At 47.7% G+C, this 22330-nt stretch overlaps 1 protein-coding gene across 1 annotated transcript in view; it reads left to right on the plus strand.

Annotated features, from left to right (window-relative positions):
- The first annotated feature begins 7251 nt into the window (after positions 1–7251).
- The window catches only part of LOC147736764 (uncharacterized), an 86723-nt gene continuing 71644 nt past the window's right edge, over positions 7252–22330 (plus strand). Inside the window, 1 exon segment of the mRNA XM_086952692.1 lies at positions 7252–7321. The gene's annotated coding sequence lies outside the window, so the exon portion shown is untranslated.

The raw sequence follows: 22330 nt of genomic DNA on the forward strand, positions 1-22330 counted from the left end.
ACAGTAGAGTCACGTGTGATGTATCTATCTGCTAACATGGCCTTTCCACGTTGAAAAAATCGCAAAGGACAGAAGAACCTGGAGTTATAAGAGAGTGCCTGCAACGCAGGTAAGCGCCTGGCAAGTTTCTGTCATTATCGGGAAACCTTGAAGCCAAAAGGAGATTACTTACTTGATGGCGGACATGCAAGAAGCCCCAGTAATCTCGTGAAAAGATACAAAGCACCCGAGCAGGACACAACCCTTGGCCCTGGGTGTTGAAGTCAGCATGGAGGTCTTCACACATCAGAAATGCTAGGATCCGTTTCTGCTGACAGTGAAGGTGTAATAATAATAATTCACATTTGAAAAACGCGAACGATCACTCGTAAGGGTCTCGAAATGTAGGGGTCGTCAGGAAGATTAAGCAAGCTATTGCCCCGAGTCACATGGTGCCGGGCTAATCTGGCGCCGAGGACCGAACCGTGATCCCCAGATTCCAGCGTCAGTCGGATTGGCGCCACACCCCTTGCCAGTGTAAGGCATTGGAAGGGTGTCTGAGGGAATAGGAGTTGGCCCCTCAATTAGTAGGAAGATCAGGCACCTTTAATTCGGTGGTAGTTCCGGTTACAAATACATTGTGAAAATGTCAGAAAACTAATGAAAACGAACTTAATAATACCAGTACATCAACAAGTCCCCGAAGGGCTCTTGCACGGAGAGCTCCTGAGTGCGCTCCAAGGGGGATACATGAAGGATTGCACCATCAGAGAGTGCCAGATAACGAGGTACCGTTTGGAGGACGAACCTCCTGAGGCAACGGGGAACTGAAGTGGAGCTGGAACCAGCCATGATATTGTGCACTCCCGAAAAGGGACAGAAAGCTGAAAATCCCTGAAGCAGAAGGGATTATAGTCGAAAATGGTCATAAGAAAGTGCAAAAGTAAAGGACTGTTATTATGACGTATCCTTGTGAATCCAGGGGAATGCTAAAGCTGCCCATATACACTAGACACTTTTGTAACAAACCTAATGGTGAACTACCACCCATTTGACATGGTGAAATTATCTACTTACAGAGAAAAATGATTTGCATCTCTTGGAGATGGGGCGAAAAAAGAACCCAAAAAACGTATTGTGTTCACTGCAACCCGCGGAGCCACCGGGGAGACTAAACCAGCTAGCACGAATGTTCTGGAAAAATCCTTCTCATAAAGATCTAGAATCAGGAGGGAGTGGATGTCAACGGTAGGAAGACCAACCTTGGCATTAGAAGAAAAGAAAAAGATAAAAAATAAAAGAAAAACGAAATAAGAAACAAGAAACAAGACAAAAAACAACGCCCAAAGAATATGCGTAAATAATAATGATGGGCGGTCATGGGGCTTACTACCCCGTGCTGGGGACTGAATACCTGGGGCCCTGGTGACCGACACTGGGACGGAAAATCCCGATTGGCACCGAGTGCATTCTGGGGCGAACGCTCCCTTATGTACGTTTCATCCTCCTTGTATCTCACCCTGCCTGTGTATGGGTGTCTGAATGTAATATTGTAGTGCAAGGCACCAGTCACGGAGGAGTAAGAGGGGGAGCGAACCCTTTGCACACTAGAAGTGAAATAATAAAATATATCTGGCTCCTCAGCAAAGCTGTAGTCCAATTTATTCCAGCCCCCAAGGGCGTCAGAGCCATGTCAAGTTATAAGGAGCGTGTGCGCAGTCCGAGAGCCCTCCTGTTGTTACAGCCTGGAAGGCGTAAGTCAAAATCGCTCCGTCTGAACATGAGGCATTAGGAGCCTAGGAGCAAGTTGGGAACGCGTGCGAAGGGTGTAATCCAAACTGATATGAAGTGAAGGTCAGTGGATTACGCCCCCCGGAGCGTCATGTAAATGTAAATGTAAATGTACATGTATTTATATAGCGCAAATCGCCCACATCGCAGGCATCTATGCGCTTGCTTAGGGAACCCGTCTTGGTATTCCCCTGTGAGATACCCCGGCAGGGTATCCACAAGGTGAAAGCCAGGCATCCCGCCGCGAGGGGCCATTGTGGAGATTAAGCAAGCTATTGCCCAGAGTCGCAGAGTGTGAACCCGTGAGTCGAGTAGGCACCGGAGCGAGAATTATCGAGTCCGTGGAATTATTTTTTTTAATTTTTTTTTTTAAAACCTTTATTGGTAGGACGCACATTACACAGCGTCTGCCTACAACCCATTCGGGCCGGCCGCTATGACACAAGGATAAAGAGAAAACAAGAGGGCAGTACGCCTTCGAAGCAATCAAGGAGCGTGCATTATCATACTGTACATGATACCATGGATAAAAGGATAAGAGAGGTTTAATTTTATAATTTTGTCGAGTGCGATTATACGAAACAATAAGGAGAGTTAGAGCTAATCACTGACCAGGGGAGCCATCATCAGACCCATAGCGCCTGGAGGGAAGCATGAAGGAGGAAGGCATATATCAAAAACACAGTTTCTCCTCCTCGAGGTAACAGAACAAGCCACTATGCCAAGCTAAGTTACAATATAATAAACTCCCCGCTAGCATCAAACCCCGACCCCAAAATAGAAGAAACGGAGTTTAGGAAAAGGAAAAGAGAGAGAAGAAAGAGAAAGAGGGCCATAGAGACAAAGAAGAAACATAAAACACAACCCATCCCCCCACCCTGCATACCAGCGGAAGGCCACGGCCCACCCCCCCCCATTAGGCATGCCTGTCGCCCCAAGAGACCCCCAAGTGGGAAAAAGCGGAGAGAGTCCGTGGAATTATTGAGCCCAACCCCCGTCGGGGCAGGGAATTGAACCCTGGTCCAGGGCCGATCTCAGCTTCCGGGTCTGCCGCCTCTAACCCCTGAGCCACACTTCTCCACTTCTCATTGCCTCTATTCCGCACTCAGCCACTAGGGAAGGCTTTTGGCGGGTAAACGCGAAACTGCGCCATCACAGGAAGTATTCCCTGAAATACACATGGACATATATGTGAAATTACTAGTTTGGAACCATATAGTACATACCTGCATACCTGGTATTAGTAAGATACCTAACCACTACCCGACAGTGGCTTAGTAGTAACGCTGGAACTCCAGCTCGGTGCCTTGCTCTCTTGGATTGCGTGCGCAGTTGGGCCAATACATGTAGAGTCAATATATACGGTGAGAGCACGCCATCTCCACTCCCACGGGAGCGTCTACAGGCTGTGTGACCGGAAGGGTTAACCGTTTCGTGTTAGGACACATAATCATCTATTAGGCAGTTGCCAAATGAAGCATATAATGTAAACTGCGCAGGTATTGCAACCTGATGCGCACATTGCTAAAACCCAACCGGTCAAGGAACATTTCAATCACCTCGCCTGCGGGCGAAAACAATTCCTAGCTGGAACGCTTAATAACCGTGAGCAACTAAGCGAACAGTAAATACCACAATAAACTACAAGATCCTTACTAGAAGAGTTGGAAATAAATATGAATACATATAACAGATCCGTCCTGCCTTTATTGCAAAAGGTATAATACATATGAATAATAGAATAAGTCCTCAAGAGAGGATCTCTTGCTGAGCAAGCGCAATCGTAATATGAAAGCAGAGACATCGACACCCGAAGCACTGTACATCCAATTCTAAAGGAGGCAGAGCTAGCCTTCATACCACGTGCTTCCAAAGGAAGTCGACTAGATGGCCGTGTAGACCACAGTGAGAGAATACGTAACCCGCCTAGCGGGGCGCGGACAAGCAACACCTGAACACTGAAAAAACATGCCGCCAAAGACAGCGCAATATCACAAGATCACGGAAGGCTTTGTAATATTTTATGAGGCTGGAAGTTCTAAAACATGAATAGCGCCCGCCAGAGGCGGGAGAAGGGGCTTCTCGCTCTCGCCCGAGCGTCCCAAAACAAGTCGGCACAGCCACCTTAAAATAAATACTTTATAAGGGGGACAATTAAGGGCCCTAGCGCAACTGGCAGGAAGCATACGAGTTCAGCGGGGGAATTATTATGAGCGCGGGGGCCGCCCGCATGACACCTTAGCTCCGCTCTCCGCGAGAGCCTCCTGAGGTAATCGCTCCCGGCTGGAGCTCATCAGCATGCCCAAAGCCGAAGGCCAACAGGAAATCAGCGTTATGCACACGTTACACTCGCAACAGCAGAATGTTGAAACACAGTGCGATGCTGCGCTAGCGTAAAACAGTATCAGTGGATATTATTGCCAATGAAGCAGTAGCGCGCCACGCGCGGCTCAACCAGAATTACTAGCAAAGTGCGCTTACAAACACATAACTGTAGAACAGAGAAGGTTTTGGATCCAGCAACTACCCAGCCTGGATCTCAACAATAAGGAAAACAGAACAAAGTGGCTGGACAGGAAATTTTAACAAAAACAATTGTTCAACCACGTAGTTGATGTATACCACGTGACAACCGGGTACAGATCCCAAAGTAAATTTCTTTTTTCTTTTTACTTAGATTCAAAATTCAAAAGCACAAACACAAACAAAACAATTGTTACGACAGTGGATTCATAATGACATTATATACAAATTTACAACATTTACAAATGTACAACAATTACAAGAATACATCAAGCAAACTGAGTGAACGAGACACACCAAAGCAATACTGAAATCAATAAACAAAATCAATTGCCGTTCTATACAATGCAGAAAACTTTCAGGTGAAGAGCATGTGACCAGTCCATAGAAATATGAGACCATGGGACAGGCGGGAAAAGATGGAATAAAGTGCCTGCCTGTCAACCAATCCTGTGGTTAATAATTTATAACGGGTTGACACAACTAGGATCCAAAGTAATTGATGAAATTCTATCCTAGGGTCACCCTTAAGGTTTGCCACAGGGTGGAGGTGTCGACGCGTTTCGAACCGGCGTTATTACAGGTTCTCTTCAGGACAGGGACTGGGGGTTGTTGTTCTGTAAAAGACATATAGAGTGGGTGTCAGAGGTTTCTATCATGAAGCTATTGCATAAGGCTCCGACTCCTGGGAACAGAGAAAAAGAATTACCTGCACAAGGCATGAAACTGGTCGTGGTTCAGAAGGACTCAACCAGGGAGAAATTTCTGAAATAATAAGTGAAAATGGGCTCAGTGAGGCAAACCAGGGGAAAGGGGTTGGGACAGACATGAAAGGTGCACGCATTGTGTGCTTAAAAGCGGGTCCTACCTGTGCTTCAACATGGACTGAAAATGGGGTGTAGTGCCCGCAACGCGGTGCACACGCGGAGTCCAAGAGAGCTCACATGTTGAGCCGTCTCAACGTGGGATCTGGGAGATTGTAAGAAACATAGAATCTAGGGTCAATATAATTGAAACGAGTATGCACTGACACCCACCAAACTGGAGTGCCCGGGAGAAACACAACGTACCTGAAGACCCAGGCAATGGGGGAAGAGAGGTTACTCCGCGCCAGCAAATGATTAGTGTAGACAGCTGGAACCTGTCGGGGAAGATGCGGGCTAGCGTTAGTCACTCGCTCAGGTTTCAAAGTGTATAGCGAGAACGGAGTCAGACGCGTCTAAGAGTCGCGCATCACTTACTTCGAGCACGGAATGAATCCGGCGGTCTGGGCGGCAGTGCAGTCAATCGATAGTGCGCCGCGCCCAAACACAGTGCTAAAGAACCCGTCCGGTCGGACGGCCGGTGGGTGTGGCCTGGGGGCGGAGATCGCCAGGGATGCTGGAAGTTGTAGTTGTAACGTCCACAACGTGGGGCATAGTGCTGTGGGTGGCGGCAGTTATGGTGAATGCAACAATGTAACAATGTACTCGTTTGCTCAATTTGTCATCACAGTGGAATGATTTTACAACAGTCTAGAAAACGCATTACACATGGAGGAAAGTTATTATAACAAAGCAGTGCACATATTACAACAACTGTAAATAACCAGGGAATATGGAATACCATCAACAATGAACAATCTCGGGGAGTCACGGGAGTGCATATAATGATATTAGGACAAAGTCTCATAGAAGACAGCACGCAGACCTGGGTAGTGCGTCAGCTGATATATACAGAACCAAAGAAAGGATCAAAGAAAGCCTTCCTGAGCAAGCTACCAGAACGCTGCAAAACAAACTTTCTGCCCAACCACTTTATTCCATCTTTTCCCGCCTGTCCCATGGTCTCATATTTCTATGGACTGGTCACATGCTCTTCACCTGAAAGTTTTCTGCATTGTATAGAACGGCAATTGATTTTGTTTATTGATTTCAGTATTGCTTTGGTGTGTCTCGTTCACTCAGTTTGCTTGATGTATTCTTGTAATTGTTGTACATTTGTAAATGTTGTAAATTTGTATATAATGTCATTATGAATCCACTGTCGTAACAATTGTTTTGTTTGTGTTTGTGCTTTTGAATTTTGAATCTAAGTAAAAAGAAAAAAGAAATTTACTTTGGGATCTGTACCCGGTTGTCACGTGGTATACATCAACTACGTGGTTGAACAATTGTTTTTGTTAAAATTTCCTGTCCAGCCACTTTGTTCTGTTTTCCTTACAAACACATAACAGCAGAGTTTAAAAAGTAGCATTATCTACGTGTAAGCATAGGCATACAACATAATCATCACATCTCAATGAACAATTAAGTAAGGCAAAATCATATTATAGTCGAGCACTTAACTTTCTGCGTGAGCAGCAAAGAAAGAGGAGGAGACACAGGGTACAACAGCTCTTATTGGGCTATACAGGATGTGATGTATGTACAAGCATCATGGGAAATGTAGTTTTATTTGCATACAAAACGTTTTTCATTGGCTGCTGTGAGTAGCAAATATAAGAAAGAGAAGCATAATACGAAGCCTCCGGTCCTGTAATAGAATCAGTGAAGGCTGGGCCTGGCAGGACTCACTGCTGATGCTGACTCTGCCACCAATGACCCAGAGACTATTCCCACTCACAGGAAGAGAAGAGCTCCGCAGCCTCTGCTGCTTGTGCTGTCGCTGCCGCCGCTGACCCGGAGACTATTCACACTCTTAGGAAGAAGCCCTGCAGCCTCCGCTGCTCGTGCTGGCGCTGCCGCCGCTGACCCGGATGTTCTTATCTACAACGGCCATGGAGAGGCTCAGTCTGCTGCAGGTGTTGACTTTGACACAGGTGACCCGGACACAATCACGCTGACAGGAAGAGAGGAATCAGCCTCCACTGCTGGTGCTGACTTTGCCACAAATGACCCCACTCTGTCACACCCACAGACCTGAGGAGAGCTCATCAGTCGCTGCCGCCGCTCACCCGGAAGTAGATATTTCTGAGAGGGCTCGGCAGCATCGGCTCTGACCCGGAAGTGAAGGCGATCGTGAACTCTCTTCAGGATGAGAAGAGAAGGTGAGACTGCGGGGGGGGGGGCGAGAGGAGGGGTGAAGAGGGGGCAGAGAAGAGGCAAGGGGAAGGTGACAGAGGAGGGGGCAGAAGAAGGGGGATGAGGAAGGAGGGGGAGGGGGTCAGAGGAAGGAGGGGGAGGGGGGCAGAGGGCAGTGGAGGTGGATGGGGGGCAGAAGAGAAGGATGAGAGGCGGCAGAGGGGGGCAGAGAGGAGGGGGCAAGGGGGGCGAGCAGGATGCAGAGAGGAGGGGGGCAAGAGGGGGGTCAGAGAGGAGGGGGTCAGAGGAGGGGAATGAGGGGGCGAGGGGAGGGGTGAGGGAGGGAGGGGGCAGAGGAGGGAGGGGGACAGAGGAGGGGGCAGAGGAAGGGGGCAAGGAGGAGAGGGGGAGGGTGGAGGGGGCAAGGAGGAGAGGGGGAGGGTGGAGGGGAGGGGGGCAAGGAGGAGAGGGGAGGGTGGAGGGGACGGGGGCAAGGGGAGAGGGCAGAGTAGGAGGGCGAGGAGGGGGAGGGGACAGAGGAGGCGGGGCGAGTGGAGTGAGGGGGCAGAGGAGAGGGGGCGAGGGGAGGGGGCAGAGGAGGAGAGGGAGGGGAAAGGGGTAGAGGAGGAGGGGTCATAGGAAGAGGGTGAGGAGGAGGAGGGGCAGGGGAGGGGGCAGAAGAGGGGGGTGAGGAGGGGGGCAGAGGACAGGGCAGGGGGCAGAGGGGATAGGAGCGAGGGGAGGGGGCAGAAGAGCGGGGAGGGGGAAGAGAGAGGGGGGCAGAGGAAAAGGGTGAGGAGGGGGAGGGGAGGGGGCAGAAGCGGGGGGAGGAGGGGGCAGAGGAGAGGGGAGAGGAGCGAGGGGAGGGGGGCAGAGGGGAGGGGGCAGAGGAGAGGGGGACGAGGGGAGGGGGCAGAAGAGATGGGGTGCAGGGGGAGGGGGGCGAGGGTAGGGGGCAGAGGAGAAAGGGGCAAGGGGAGGGGGCAGAGGAGATGGGTTGCAGGGGGAGGGGGGCGAGGGTAGGGGGCAGAGGAGAAAGGGGCAAGGGGAGGGGGCAGAGGAGAGGGGGAGCGAGGGAAGGGGGCAGAGGAGAGGGGGAACACGGGGAGGGGGGCAGAGGAGAGGGGGGCAGAGGAGAGGGGGGCGAGGGGAGGGGGGCACAGGAGGGGGGTGAGGGTGGGGGCTGAAGAGAGGAGGTCTGGTGGGGAGGAGGAGGTCGAGAGGAGGGGGCAGAGGAGGGTGGAGGAAGGGGTGGCAGAGCTGTGGGGAGCAGAGAAGGAAGAGGGGGCGAGGGGTAGAGGAGGAGAAGAGAGGGCCCACGGCTGAGGCTGCGAAGAAGAGAGGGCAAAGGAAGAGAGCTGGTCAGTCTCAGACGTGCCGCGAAGCCTTGGCCTCCATCGTCCATCAGCGTCACCTAGAGCCCTGACTCTACAGGCCTCCTGCCTCCTTCTTGCTCTCTTCCATCGCTTCTCTTTGCCTCTCTGCTCACAGCTGGGCCCTCCCTTGTTGTATTTGTCTCTCTAGTGTCTCTTCCTCCCATGCTTCTCTTGGCCTCGCTGCTCACAGCTGGGCCCTCCCTTGTTGTATTTGTCTCTCGTGTCTCTTCCATCACTTCTCTTGGCCTCTCTGCTCACAACTGGACACTCCTTGTTGCATTTGTCTCTCTAATGTCTGTTCTTCGGCTCACCTGGTGCTTTGATCAGAATCCATTGATGCTTTCAGGAGGATGTGAGAAGGGATGGCTGTGTCTTTGTGGAAGCAGTTAATGGCAGGGTTGAAGGCTTCACCTTTCTGCACAACTCTCTGTGCCAGTCATGGTGTACGAGCTCTAACTCCTCAAAACAGCTCTCCCAGGTTAGGATTTCTGGGGTGGGGGGGCTGCTCTCACTGTATGTCCTATCAAGAGTGATTGCAGCTGTAAGTTCAGTTTGATGCACCTGGAAACTTCACAACCCTAGAACAGTTGGACAATCCTTGGAACAAGCATTGCTGTTATCCTTGGAGTCGCACATATCGGGTAGTACTGCAAGCTGACAGAAATGATATTGGATTCAACCCAGATCTGTGACTGGGGGTGAGTGACTGAAAAGTTTCAGCGCTCGGTCCATCATCTCCTTGTGTTTTATTAGTTCGACCTAAGTTGGCAGGGTATGCCCAGACGTGGGTCCCTTGCTCACTTTGGCACTGGATTCAAGCTAGACTGGCTGATGAAGGGTGATACCCAGAAACCGGTCCCAGGATGCTTGTTTCCGGTTCAGGGAAGACCTGGCTTGGCAGTTCGGTCTGGACTGTTCCCATCCATAAGGCATAGGGTCAAGACTGATTTGCATATATCTGGGTGTGAACTGGGGTGCCGAAGTGAGCTAAAGAATGATGATGGATTCAACCCAGATCTCCGACTGGGGGTGAGTGTCTGAAAAGTTTACTCTTTAATCACGCGCACGCTTTGTTTGGGGCGGAAATGAACTAGCAATCTGCACCATTTTGGCCTTGATTACATTATTTGCTGCCCTTACTCAGAGCCCACGGGAGCGGCAGACAGAGCCCTATTGTGAGTGGAGGACTCTTGTCATTTTGTGCCCAACTCACTTGGTTATGTGATGTTTAATAATTGTTATATATGTTATATATGACTCCCTTCAGTTAGCCATGGGTCGTTAAATAACAGCACATTGCTTTATATTTTTGCACCTATACTAACAGTGCTTAAACCCAAACTAAACCCAAACTACACGTCCCAGAATGCTATGTTTCCTTGCTGAAATTTAGGACTTTACGGTGCACTGTGCAATGGGGTCACTTTGTGACCTTGTTATAGTACATCAAAGATTCAATCTGGTCTCAGTGTGTGGGTTTAAACTCCTTTATATTGGGAAAGGATCCAGAAATATCTCATTTGCGGTTCTTACTTGTTTTCACAAATACATGTTCAGACCTTGTACTTCAATTCTTTTTTTTTAATTTGGGGGAGATTATCACTTTAATGGATTAACAGTTGTGCTAGAAGGAAACAAAAGCGTATTTTTACAGAAAAATATTAGTTTCATCTTTTTAATACATTTCTAAGCGCTTTTGCTCACAGTTATATACATTGAAATCTTTGATTTCCAAACTTTGTTCTCCAAAGTATTGTGAGGGTTTTATCGAAGCACATTTATAAAGCACAGCTAATTTCCCAATAGGGTATCCAGGCACTGGTAGCCATGCTGCTCGGGTGAATTAATTCAACAACCAGGCCTTGAGTCCCTCCCTGAATGGAGGTTGAGGTCGGAGGTGGAGGGGGAGGCTGTTCTAGGACTTCGCCGCGAGGTAGGAGAAGGAGCGTCCTCTATTGTTGCTTCAGCAGACGCGGAGTGGTGTGAGACAGGGAGATGGAACGCAGATGTCTGAAGGGTTGATGGAACCTTAGGTGGTGGTTGATATAAGCTGGTCCTTGGTTTTGCACAGCTTTGTAGTTGGGGGTCAGCGTCCTGATTTGGCACCTTTTGTGGACGAGGAGCCAGTGGAGATTCTTGAGCTGTGGGGTAATGTGGGTATGTCTGGGGAGGTAGATGCTGAGCTTAGCCGCTGAGTTCTGTATGGTCTGCAATCCATCAATCAATCAATCATAGCACTTGTATAGCGCACTACTCACCCAGAAGGGTCTCAAGGCGCTTGGGGGAGGGGATCTGCTACTGCTCGAACTGCCACATCTTGAGTTGTCTCCTGAAGGCGAGGTGGTCCTGGGTCAGCCGAAGGTGGATGAGGAGGGAGTTCCATGTCTTGGCCGCCAGGTAGGAGAAGGATCTGCCTCTGCCGGTGGCTCTTCGGATGCGTGGTACGGCGGCGAGGGCAAGGCTGGTAGACCGTAGCTAGCGGGTGGGCGTGTAGAAAGTCAGGCGGTCGTTGAGGTACTTGGGGCCCAGGTCATGGAGAGACTTGTGTGCGTGGGTGAGGAGCCTGAACGTGATCCTCTTGTTGACGGGGAGCCAGTGCAGGTCCCTCAGGTGGCCGGAGATGTGGCTGCGTCGGGGGATGTCCAGAATGAGTCGGCCGGAGGCGTTCTGGATGCGTTGGAGTCTTTTCCGTAGCTTGGCCGTGGTTCCGGCGTAGAGGGTGTTTCCGTAGTCCAGTCGGCTTGTGACGAGGGCCTGGGTGACCGTCTTCCTGGTTTCGGTCGGGATCCATCGGAAGATCTTGCGAAGGGTGTGAACGCATGATGAGGAGACGGCATTGACTTGTCTGGTCATCGAGAGGGAGGAGTCCAGGATGAAGCCTAGGTTGCGTGCGTGGTCTGTTGGCTTGGGAGCGGTGCCCAGGGGCCACCAGGAGTCGTCCCAGGCGGAGGGCGATGGTCCCAGGATGAGGACTTCCGTCTTGTCTGAGTTCAGTTTCAGGCGGCTGTTCTTCATCCACTCGGCGACGTCTTTCATCCCTTCGTGTAGGCTGGTTCTGGCGGTGTCGGGGTCTCTGGTGAGGGAGAGGATCAGCTGGGTGTCGTCGGCGTAGGAGATGATGTTGAGGTTGTGTTGGCGTGCAATGGCAGCAAGAGGTCTCATGTAGACGTTTAAGAGGGTGGGACTGAGTGATGATCCTTGCGGGACGCCGCAGATGACTTCGGTGGCCTCGGATCGAAATGGGGGGAGGCAGTCTCTCTGTGTCTGCAGTCTCTTCAGGGTGTGTGTGGTAATTCCTGCATAGGGTGTTGCCGTAGTCCAGGCAGCTAGTAACGAGGGGTTGAGTGATAGTGCGTCTGGTGCTGATTGGGAGACATTGGAAGATCTTTCATAGCATGCAAAGAGTGAAGTAGCAGGCGGAGGAGACTGCGTTTATGTGGTTTTTTTGGGTGAGTTTGTCCAGGAGGATGTAGAGGTTCCGGGCATGGGTGAGGCTCCTAGTTCAGCAAACCACCCAAGAGTCGTTCCATGAGTAGGTGTTGTTCTTGAAGATCAGTTCTTCTGTTTTTTTTGTGTTGAGTTTGATGCAGTTGTTTTGCATTCAGTTGGCGACGTTTGTTAAAACTAGCATATGAAACTATACCTTACCGTTCATTGAGATATTAAGGGTTTGTAGAACCCCGGGCAACATATTTGGGGATCCCTATTTGGAATACATTTGAATTTATTACCACTTTTAGGTTCAATTGAAGTCCCTATGATGCCAAAAAAAGATTGAATCATGTTAAACCTTCGAACCCGGTCCGGCAAAAGCATCTAAAAGCCCAAGCTGGCTATAGTCCACCAGCCAAGTACTATCAAAAGAAGCTTGAACAAATATTAATAAAGATATATTTATTTTTGAGTTTGGTTCTAGATCTTTTACTTGCAAAAACATTTTAAGTGGATATCCAGCCAGCTTGTTATTCCCATTGCAGGGAAACCTGCTACGTTTAGTGGACTAGTGCATAATATTACAATAAAAAGACATATGCATGTAGCACTTGAAATTGTAGCTTTAGTTGCAGAAAATGTGTTACCGTAAATATTGCCCTTTCACCATTGCATTCCTGCTGCAGCAGCGAAAAATCAAAGCACTGCTCTGAGGATTTTCACAGTCCCATCTAATAACTTTCTCTTTATTTCTCTTCCACTGCATTGTCCAACTTCACTTCTATATATGTGTAAACCTCTCCAGCTCGTCAGGTACCTGTGAGCCTCCTGAGTAAGATAATGGGACCGGCCAGGATACAAGAGATGCACTGAGACTTAAAGAGAACAGTTGAGCGAGAGACATGAAGTAGAGGTGGAAGGGAGAGACTGAAATGATGTAGAAAGATATGTCAGGTGGAGAGAGGAAAAGAATATAGAAAAATGGTGAGGTAGCCGGAAGGAAAGATGAAGAGTGATGGATGGAGGAAGATGTGAAAGAGAGGTAGAGAAATAGGTAGAGTTTAGAGTGAGGTAAGGAGAAGGTAATGTAGAGAGGCAGAAGAGGACAATATTCCAAGGGGGGGAGGTGATGAGAGAGAGAGGTAATGTAGATAAAAGGTGAATTAGAGAGAGGTAAAAGCAGCAAGAAGTGGACGATGCACGATATAGAGTGCAAAATGGAAAGGGGTAGAGCACAACATTTCAGGTAAGGACAGTAGAAAGGGGTGAAGTGTCGAGAGAGGAATCCTCTGTAGAGCGAATCGAGGAATTTGAAAACGTATATGAACTAGAGAAAGAGAGGTAATGTTAACAAGCATTAGAAATGCAATAGGTCTCGGATTTATTTGAGTTAGAGGTAATGGCATTGTAAATGGCAATGTCTTTTATCCATGTGTTATGGAGTGTATGCATGTGGTGTGTAGTAGAAATATGTGGGTTGGATTGGAATTGTATCAATGGTGGCATGCTGCCCTTTAGATGAATATGTTTAAAAGTGAAGTGCACCATACTGCGATTGCTACAATAGTTTATTGTGGATGCGTTAACAATTGATGTGTGCACTGATGGCTGTTGGTGTGTGTTGCTGTAGAAATTGTTCACTGATGGCTGGTGGTGTGTGTGCTTGGTGGAAGTGTGCACTGCTGGCTGGAGGTGTGTGTGCTTGGTGGAAGCGTGCACTGACGGCTGGTGGTGTGTGTGCCTGGTAAAAGCGTGCACTGACGGCTGGTGGTGTGTGTGCCTGGTAAAAGCGTGCACTGACAGCTAGTGGTAAGTGCGCCTGGTGAAAGTGTGCACTGATGGCTGGTGGTATGTGTGTGATTGATGAAAGCGTGCACTGATGTTTGGTGTTGTGTGCCTGGTGGAAGCCTGCACTGACGCCGGGTGGTGTTTGTGCCCGGTGAAAGCATGCACTGATGGCTGGTGGTGTTTGTGTCTGGTGAAAGCGTGCACTGATGGCTGGTGGTGTGTGGTTGTGTGTGTGTGGTGAGTGTGTGGTGGTGAGTGTGTGGTGTCTGCACTCAACAGCACTGCACTCAACAGCACTGCACTCAACAGCACTGCACTCAGCAGCACACAGCACTCAACAGCACACAGCACTCAACAGCACACAGCACTCTGCACTCAACAGCACACAGCACTCTGCACTCAACAGCACACATAACTCTGCTCTCAACAGCACCCTGCACTCTGCTCTCAACAGCACTCTGCACTCACTCTGCACGCACTCTGCACGCATTCACTCACACTCTGCAGTGTAAATCTTCCGGGCTTTTGAGGGTTGGCAAAGTGAGTGCCATAACACTGGATAATAAATACAATAACTGTGGTTAGAAGCAGCATGTGTGTGGAACGAGGCGCTACACAAAAATAAACTATTTATTGCAAGTATATAAACAATAACATTTTGACTGTCAGTGTAAGTCTCTTGCTGGAACTACAGTCCCAACAAAAAATAAACCTTTCGGCAGTTAAAAGTCTCATCTGCGTCTAGCTTGCTTTCTTTGACCAGACACACGTTTTTCAGACACACGTTTTTTGGATCCTATTGAGTTATCCCCTCTGCTCGTGAACATTGTAAATTGTACCCTCTCTTCTCTGAGTGCTACTATGTCCTGTATTTTTCTTCTTCATAAATGTCTTTATTGTTATCACTGTGCTGCTCTCTGCAAATGTATAAAGCGCTCTGATACCCGTCAAGTTTGCGCTATTAAAAAACTATCAAATAAATAAATACTTGCATGAAGCCATGTTTTAAATCTAGTGTCCGAGATATATTTTGTTAAGTTAATTTCGGGAAAAACATTACGAGTCATTGCCTGTGGGAGTTCTTTTAATCTTGGCGAAGCAAAGCTGCACCATGCCACATCTTGAGAGACGGGAGTGACATGCAGCATACGTTATGTTGTTATGTTAGTATGAATTTGTAGAGCGCACGTTCACCCTGGGGTTTCTTGGTGCTGTGTACCGCTAGGGAACCCGTCCTGGCTTTCCCTGTGAGATGGTCCCTATTGGGCATCCCCAAGGTGAAGCCAGGCATCCCCGGCAGCGAGGGGTCCGTTGTGGAGATTAAGCAAGCTATTGCCCAGAGTTGCAGCGTGGGACCCATGGTTAGAGAGGCACCAAGGCGAGATTTATCGAGCCCGCTGACATTGGTTCCGTACCCTGCCGCGTCACGAATTGAACCCTGGTCCCGGGCCGACCTCTGCTTCTGGGTCTGCCGCCTCTAACCGGTGAGCCACACTTCTCCACATACAAACTATATACTGTGGTTTAACTAAGCAAAGGACGGGTGCTGGGGGTGAAATGTGCTGAGAGATTTTTATTATGACGAAAAGAAAGGACAAGACATTAGGAAACATCTGGACAATTTATCTTGCAAATCTAGGCCGATACACTAATGGTCTGTAACGTTACTCAAAGCTCCAGTACAAACAAGAATGTTCCACTCATAAGCCAGCTCTTCAAAGGCCAACACTTACACATGAAAGGATGCAGACGAACGCGCGCCCACCAAACTCACTGCAGACTGGTGTACGCGCCCCGACCATCTGGATTCTATTACCGCGGCACCCTGACAGCTCGTAATTGAAAACATATTACACTCCCCTGCGCATAACCGCACAGAATATGCAGGAAGTGCCGAACCTGAAATCCATATGGCCTATTGCGTGAAGGCTACTACAAACACAGCACCGCGAGGACCAATTACCATGCAGATGGCAAAAAAAAGTACTGAAAAATCTCGCGCACTGAGGAATTTTTACTACACTATTCTGAGCCCCTTAACAAAACGGCTCGGAGCTTCACCCCACTTCTGACGAAGTGGTGACGTAGGCCGAGCCCTAAAAAGGCAATATCGAGTTTTGGGAAAATTAAAGAGGAAGAGACAGTTAGGTAGAGCGATCCCTATAGATAACGTTTGAGAGAGATAGTTGAGATGGAGGGAGTGAGGTGAAATGGAGAAGGAGGTCCAGAGAATGATGTGTGTTTGAGTGAAAGAGCGAGTGAGTGAGGGAGAGAGAAAGAGAGAAAAGTTAATGGTTTTGAGGTAGCGCAATTGAGGTAGCCAGAAACAAGTAATATATTTAGAGAGGTGAAGGAAAGGGAACAGAGGTAGAGGGTGAGAAAGAAAGGTGGAGATAGAAGGCAGTGAACTAATAATGAGTTACATTTAAAATGTATGTTTAGTGAGTGAGGGATTGGTGGGGCAGAGAGAGGTGAGGCAGAGAGAAATGAGCTAGAAAGGAGAGGAGAATTGTGAGGCACAGAAAGGTATGAGAGAGAAGGTAGGATAGGTTAGGTAAAAGGACGTGAAGAGAGGATGGAGGTAAGGTAAAGCCAGAGATGAGTTTGTGTGAGAAGGGAAATAGAAGGAGGAGAGATATAGGGATGTAATAGAGAAACAAAATAAGTGTGGTACAGAGATAGGGATGAGGAAGAGGGAAATGAGTAAGAGAGCAGGGTTAAGAGTGATAGATAAATATGTAGGTACAGAAACTGAAAGAGAGGCAAGGGCATGAGAGAGAGGTATAGAAAGATGGACCAGAGTGAGGTATAGTGGATGAGAGGTGAGGTAGAGGAAGCTGAGGTAAAGAGATCAGAGATAAAAGAGAGGGTGGAGGTACATAGAGAAGTAGAGATAGGTTAAGTGGGACAGTGAGGTGAAGTGCGGAGAGCGTGATGAAACACACTCATTGTAATTGCCACCAGCTGACGGAGAATGTGAGGGTTAAGACTAGGCAGACCATGCATGCACAAGAGAAAGTGAGGGTTGAAGCTGGGTAGACCAAGCATGTACAAGAGAATGTGAGGGTTGAAGCTGGGCATACCAAGCATGCACATGAGAATGTGAGGGTTGAAGCTGGGCATACCAAGCATGCACAATAGAATGTGAGGGTTAAGGATGGGCAGACCACGCATGCACTCGTACGGAGCAGATTTATTATTTTTTAGTGCACCGCAGTGCAGCAGTTAGGTTCAGCGCTGTGACGTGCGAGGGGGAGAAAGTAGCGCTGAGCCAGATTTATGAAATACAGCACGCTGCTGCTCACTACCCCTGCACTAGTACGCAGTCTACCTAGTGCCACACAAAACTTTTACACCATAGGCCAGAGGTGTGTGTGCTGTGTAGCGTAGAATTTGTACTGGAAACACACTTACAGTACAAAATCCTATACATAGAGTAATCCTTAAACACTCCAGAGTTTGTGTTTGTGCTGTGAAGTGCAGGGCAGGTGGTGTTTGTGCTGTAAAGTGCTGCACAGATTGTGTTTGAGCTGTGAAGTGCAGGGCAGGTGGTGTTTGTGCTGTAAAGTGCTGCACAGATTGTGTTTGAGCTGTGAAGTGCAGGGCAGGTGGTGTTTGTGCTGTGAAGTGCTGCACAGATTGTGTTTGTGCTGTGAAGTGCAGGGCAGGCTGTGTTTGTGCTGTGAAGTGCAGGGCAGGTTGTGCTTGAGCTGTGAAGTGCAGGGCAGGTTGTGTTTGAGCTGTGAAGTGCAGGGTAGGTTGTGTTTTGAGCTGTGAAGTGCAGGGCAGGTTGTGTTTGACTGTGAAGTGCAGGGCAGGCTGTGTTTGTGCTGTGGTGTGCTGCGCACATGCAATGGGTGGTGTGTTTGAAGAAGTGTCAGTTTTTCTGTGTTGTGGTTAATCAAAGAGAACTAGCTATGTCTGTATGCTATGTGTCTGCATGGTACACCATTTGGTTTAGTGTGAAGGCCCTCACCCACCAACCTAGTTGGTGGCATACTCCATCATCGGGCCCCACCCAAGGCACCGAGTTCGCCTCAGGTGTGCTGCGAAGCCAGATTACTGCGGAGCGGGTTTTTTGGAAGGTGAGTGTGCTGTGCAGGTGTGTTGTGTGAGGTTTTAAAATTCTCTCCTTGGGGTCCCTAACGGTTACTTCATTGGTGGGCCCCAGGCAGAGCTAGCTTGGGACGTGTAGGGGTTGACTTATGGTCCCCCACGTCCAGTGTGATGTAAAGTGCAGGTCAGGTTGTGTTTGTGATGTAGTGTGCTGCGCAATGTGTGGTGTGTTTGAAGAAGTGACAGTTTTTCTGTGTTATCACCTGCTTCAGTGGCTTTTTTAACATAAAATTCACAGACCCTCAGTACTCTCACAACACGATATTGAAGCGTTGTACATTTTTCCATATTTCCGTGCGTTGCTAATATATGAAGTATTGCGTGTTCATGGTGGTGATAGAAAGGAGGAGTTTATTTCGTACAGAATGCTCCACCCACAGATCTGCCTCCTCCTCAGATACTGATACCTTCCAACTCCCTCAACAGCATTCCACATTGGGTGTCGCCTCAGAGACTCTGGGATGTCACAGCTCTGTTTGAAGAGACTGCAAGAACTTTGTCTGAGGATTAAGCCGTGATTATTTGAGGTGTTACATGTGATTGTGCAGATCTGTGCCCACCCTGTGCCTGCCCTGTGTGTAGATCTCTGGGAGCTGTGAATGGCCTGGACGAAGCCTAATCTTTCAATACAAAATGTATGGAAGTGATTTGTGTGTGCGAGACAGTGTGTATGTGCTTGTTTGTGATTGGTCCTCTTGGGTGGATTGAATCTATATGAGTGTGTAAGCAACTGATCCGTCTGATTACTTATTTCCAGTGTGAGTGTGTAGGTCTTTGTGCCTGGAGATCAATTGTATTTCACGTGTGTGTGTGCACGGCAGAGCACAATGCCTGTGTAATTGTGCAGCATTGAAGATGTGGTTAAGAGATATCTAGTTTGTTACATTAATCCATTTATAAATGAGGTGTGAGGCTGTACAAGTGAGAGTTGGAGTTTGTGTCACATCAGTGAGTACAGAATTGAACGGAGTTTTTAAAGAGCAATTTTTTCTGTGTGCGTGTTTGTTGTAAACGTTTTGCATGTGTGTTGCAAGCATTTTGCCAAAGACAAGCCTGTCTGCTGCCAGCCACACCTGGCTGCATCCGCTGGGACCAGGAATCACATAGTATACTCAATATTTTTCATCTTCAGCATAAGATCAATTGTCTTTCAGGTACACAGATTTTAGTATCCCCCCCATGCTTGTCTCAACTTTAGAAACACATGGTCTGTATGCCAGCCACACACATTACAAATTACTCAAACTGAAGGTGTAGATCTGCTTCCCTTTCTCAATTTTGGAATTGATGACGACAACTCGGACCCTAAAGATAATTAATTTGCTGAGTTAATGGTGTTATTGAGTTTACACCAACACATTACATGCTCAGGTCACATAAAACGAAATCCCTTTCTACGCGTATAATTTGAATCGACCCAATATAATCATCCCTCCTTGCTTACAGTCCGGTCAGTATTTGATCAGCGTTGTATTCCGGTAGATTTTTCTAACGTAATCCACAAGCAGGAAATGAAACCATACACACATGGCGATACATTAATACAGAGCCAGTGTTATTAACACTTTCAAAGCCCTCCCCCCTCTTCCCATCAATTGAAGACATTCTCCCCAAAGAAAAATAATCCTCTCTGTGGCTCAGACATGCTAGTGACCCACACCCTCCAAATCAAACAGCGTGTTATAAACCGCACCAGACCAGTGCCCTGGTACAAGCCAGAGTTAAAGGAGGCGAAACCTGGCTTGCGTCGACACTGGCGGGAAAGGGATGATGAAGAGAGCAAAATCAAATTTAAAATTGAGCTTGAGTAATATAAAGACAAAACCGCTCATGCAAAGCCCTTTTAATAGGCAAATGATAAAAATACTTTTTTAATATCCTGAATGATTGGTCCCTGAATCCTATCGAGGCATTCTGTGACAATCTAAATACTTTTTTTAAAATTCAAATCGTTTTTATTTGGAAAAAGAAATAGAAGAAAGACAAGACAATAAAGTATAATAAAAATACAATAAAATACAATAAATGCAATAATAAGGCAAAAGGAAGTGATTGCATTGAATCATGTAATAAGTTGGAATGAGTTGCATACATATTTGAACAGAATTACAGACATACCTAATACTGAATACTAATAAAATCATAAAAAATGCAAATGAACAAACGTTGCACAGTTAAGACATATACAATTGCATATACAGTGTATATATCTATATGTATATATGTGTCTAGGGTCTTGTGAAGAAGTGTGGCTCAATGGTTAGAGCAGCAGACCCTGATGCAGAGGTCTGGCCCGGACCTTCTGTTCAATTCCCGCCTCAGCGGGTCTTGGGCTCAATTTCCCCGGACCTGATAATTCTCGCCTTGGTGCCTATTCTAAGCATGGGTCCCACTCTGCAACTCTGGGTAATAGCTTGCTTAATCTCCACAACAGCCCCAACAGCTCTGGGATGCATGGCTTCACCTTGGGGGTGCCCAGGAGTGGGCACTTCACAGGGAAAGGCCAGGAAGGGTTCCACAGCGGTATGTGTACAGCGCCTTGAGACCCCTTCGGGGGTGATACGTGCGCTATATAAGCACTACATTTACATTTACATTTTACATTTGTGGTACTAGCATCTATAGACGCCTCACCGTTCAGATTGTCTGTGGGTATATTGACTTGAAATTGGTATTTGATTACTGCCGACATGGTGTGTGATATAGATTCTGCACCAACACACCTACGGCAGATCAAATGAAAAGGAGGAGGCATCAAGCGATTTCCATAGCTTCTTATGAGAAACGCGCCCTGGGGAGGAGTGTAGGGCCGGGTTATCAGCCCCTCTTAAAAAGGACAACCATTCTTGCCACATTTTGAACGACACTTCGGAGGCGTTCTTCCACTTACATAATACCACTTTGCATGCTAGAGTAAGAAATAAATCAAGGAGCTGTCGGTCGGTAGCAATTGTCAATTTCGGGTCAAGCACTCCTAGTAGGACATAAGAAAATTCCCTTGTGGGCTTGATACCGAAAACATGTTCTATGCATTCAAAGATTTTTTCGAAATAATTCCCCAAGGAGGGGCAATTAAAAAGCATATGGGCCAGGTCTCCTACTCCTGAGTCACAATTCCAACACTTAGGGTCGTCTTTTAGGTGAAGTATAAAAAGCTTCTCTGGTGTCCAGTAAGTTCTATTGATTATCATGTTTTTAGTTTGTGCCAGTATAGGAGAGACCTTGTTCCTGAAGGCAGTGGTGTGAATAATATCCCAATCAAATGTCAGGCCCGTTACATTGGGCTCTGTTTCCCTTCTTATCTCATTTCGTCTATGTGTTTTCTGGGGATGGGGAGAAGAAGTTTGTAAACCTTTGAGACAAAATGCCCCGCCACTCTGATACGGGTGATGATGTTCCAAAGCCAAGGAACAAGCGCTTTTAATTTCAGAAAGTCATAAAAATCTATTGGCGAGAGACCATGTGTGGCTTGAACTGAAGAAAACGGTAGTGGGTTGCTTCTTTCATACAGATCACGCACTAGGTTGATGCCTTTTTTAGACCAGTGTACCCATTGGAGAGGTTCTCCATTGATTTTTAGCATGGGATTATTCCATAAGGCAATGGAGGTGGATTTCTTGAGCTTTAGGCCCATATGATGTGATTGGTCGAGTTTCAGAAGGGCCCGTCTCGTGTTCAGTAAGATGTATTTCGAATGGGGCAGATGTGAGAGGTCCATGGTGAGTAGGGCCGAGAGGGGAATACTACCAATGACGGCTCTTTCAATATCTAGCCACAGTGGGGTGTAGGCTAAGTCGTCGCATAACCATTGGGCACCCTGTTTACATAGGAACGCAGTTTGGTAATGCCTGAAGTTTAGGAGGCCCAGGCCGCCTCTTTCTTTAGCTAGTTGTAGCTTTTTCATTGATATCCTAGGCTTCTTCCCTTGCCACAAAAATTTACCAAATAGCTCATCCACCTTATGTAGGAAGTCGTCTGAAAAGGTCATTAGTAACATACTTGCCAAGTAGTTTACCAAGGGGGTTACCATCATTTTCAGGGTTTCAGCCCTACACCACCAGGATAAATATTTAGGAGACCCAACCGTCAAGTAATTTGGAGATTTTCTTCAGTAGTATATTTTCGTTAGTTCTTAATGTGGATATTAGGTCCCTATCAAAATCCAAACCTAAATATTTGAAGCAGCCTGGCTGCCATGTCAGGCCAGAATCCCCTAGAATCTCTTTATTCCCTAGGTTGTTTAGTAGTTTGACTTCTGTTTTGTCTTTGTTTAATTTATATCCAGAGACCTTGGAAAACTCCTCAATAGTAGTGAGGAGGGCC

This window comes from Lissotriton vulgaris, chromosome 1_2 (genome assembly GCF_964263255.1).
Source record: "Lissotriton vulgaris chromosome 1_2, aLisVul1.2, whole genome shotgun sequence".
Lineage (NCBI taxonomy): Eukaryota > Metazoa > Chordata > Amphibia > Caudata > Salamandridae > Lissotriton > Lissotriton vulgaris.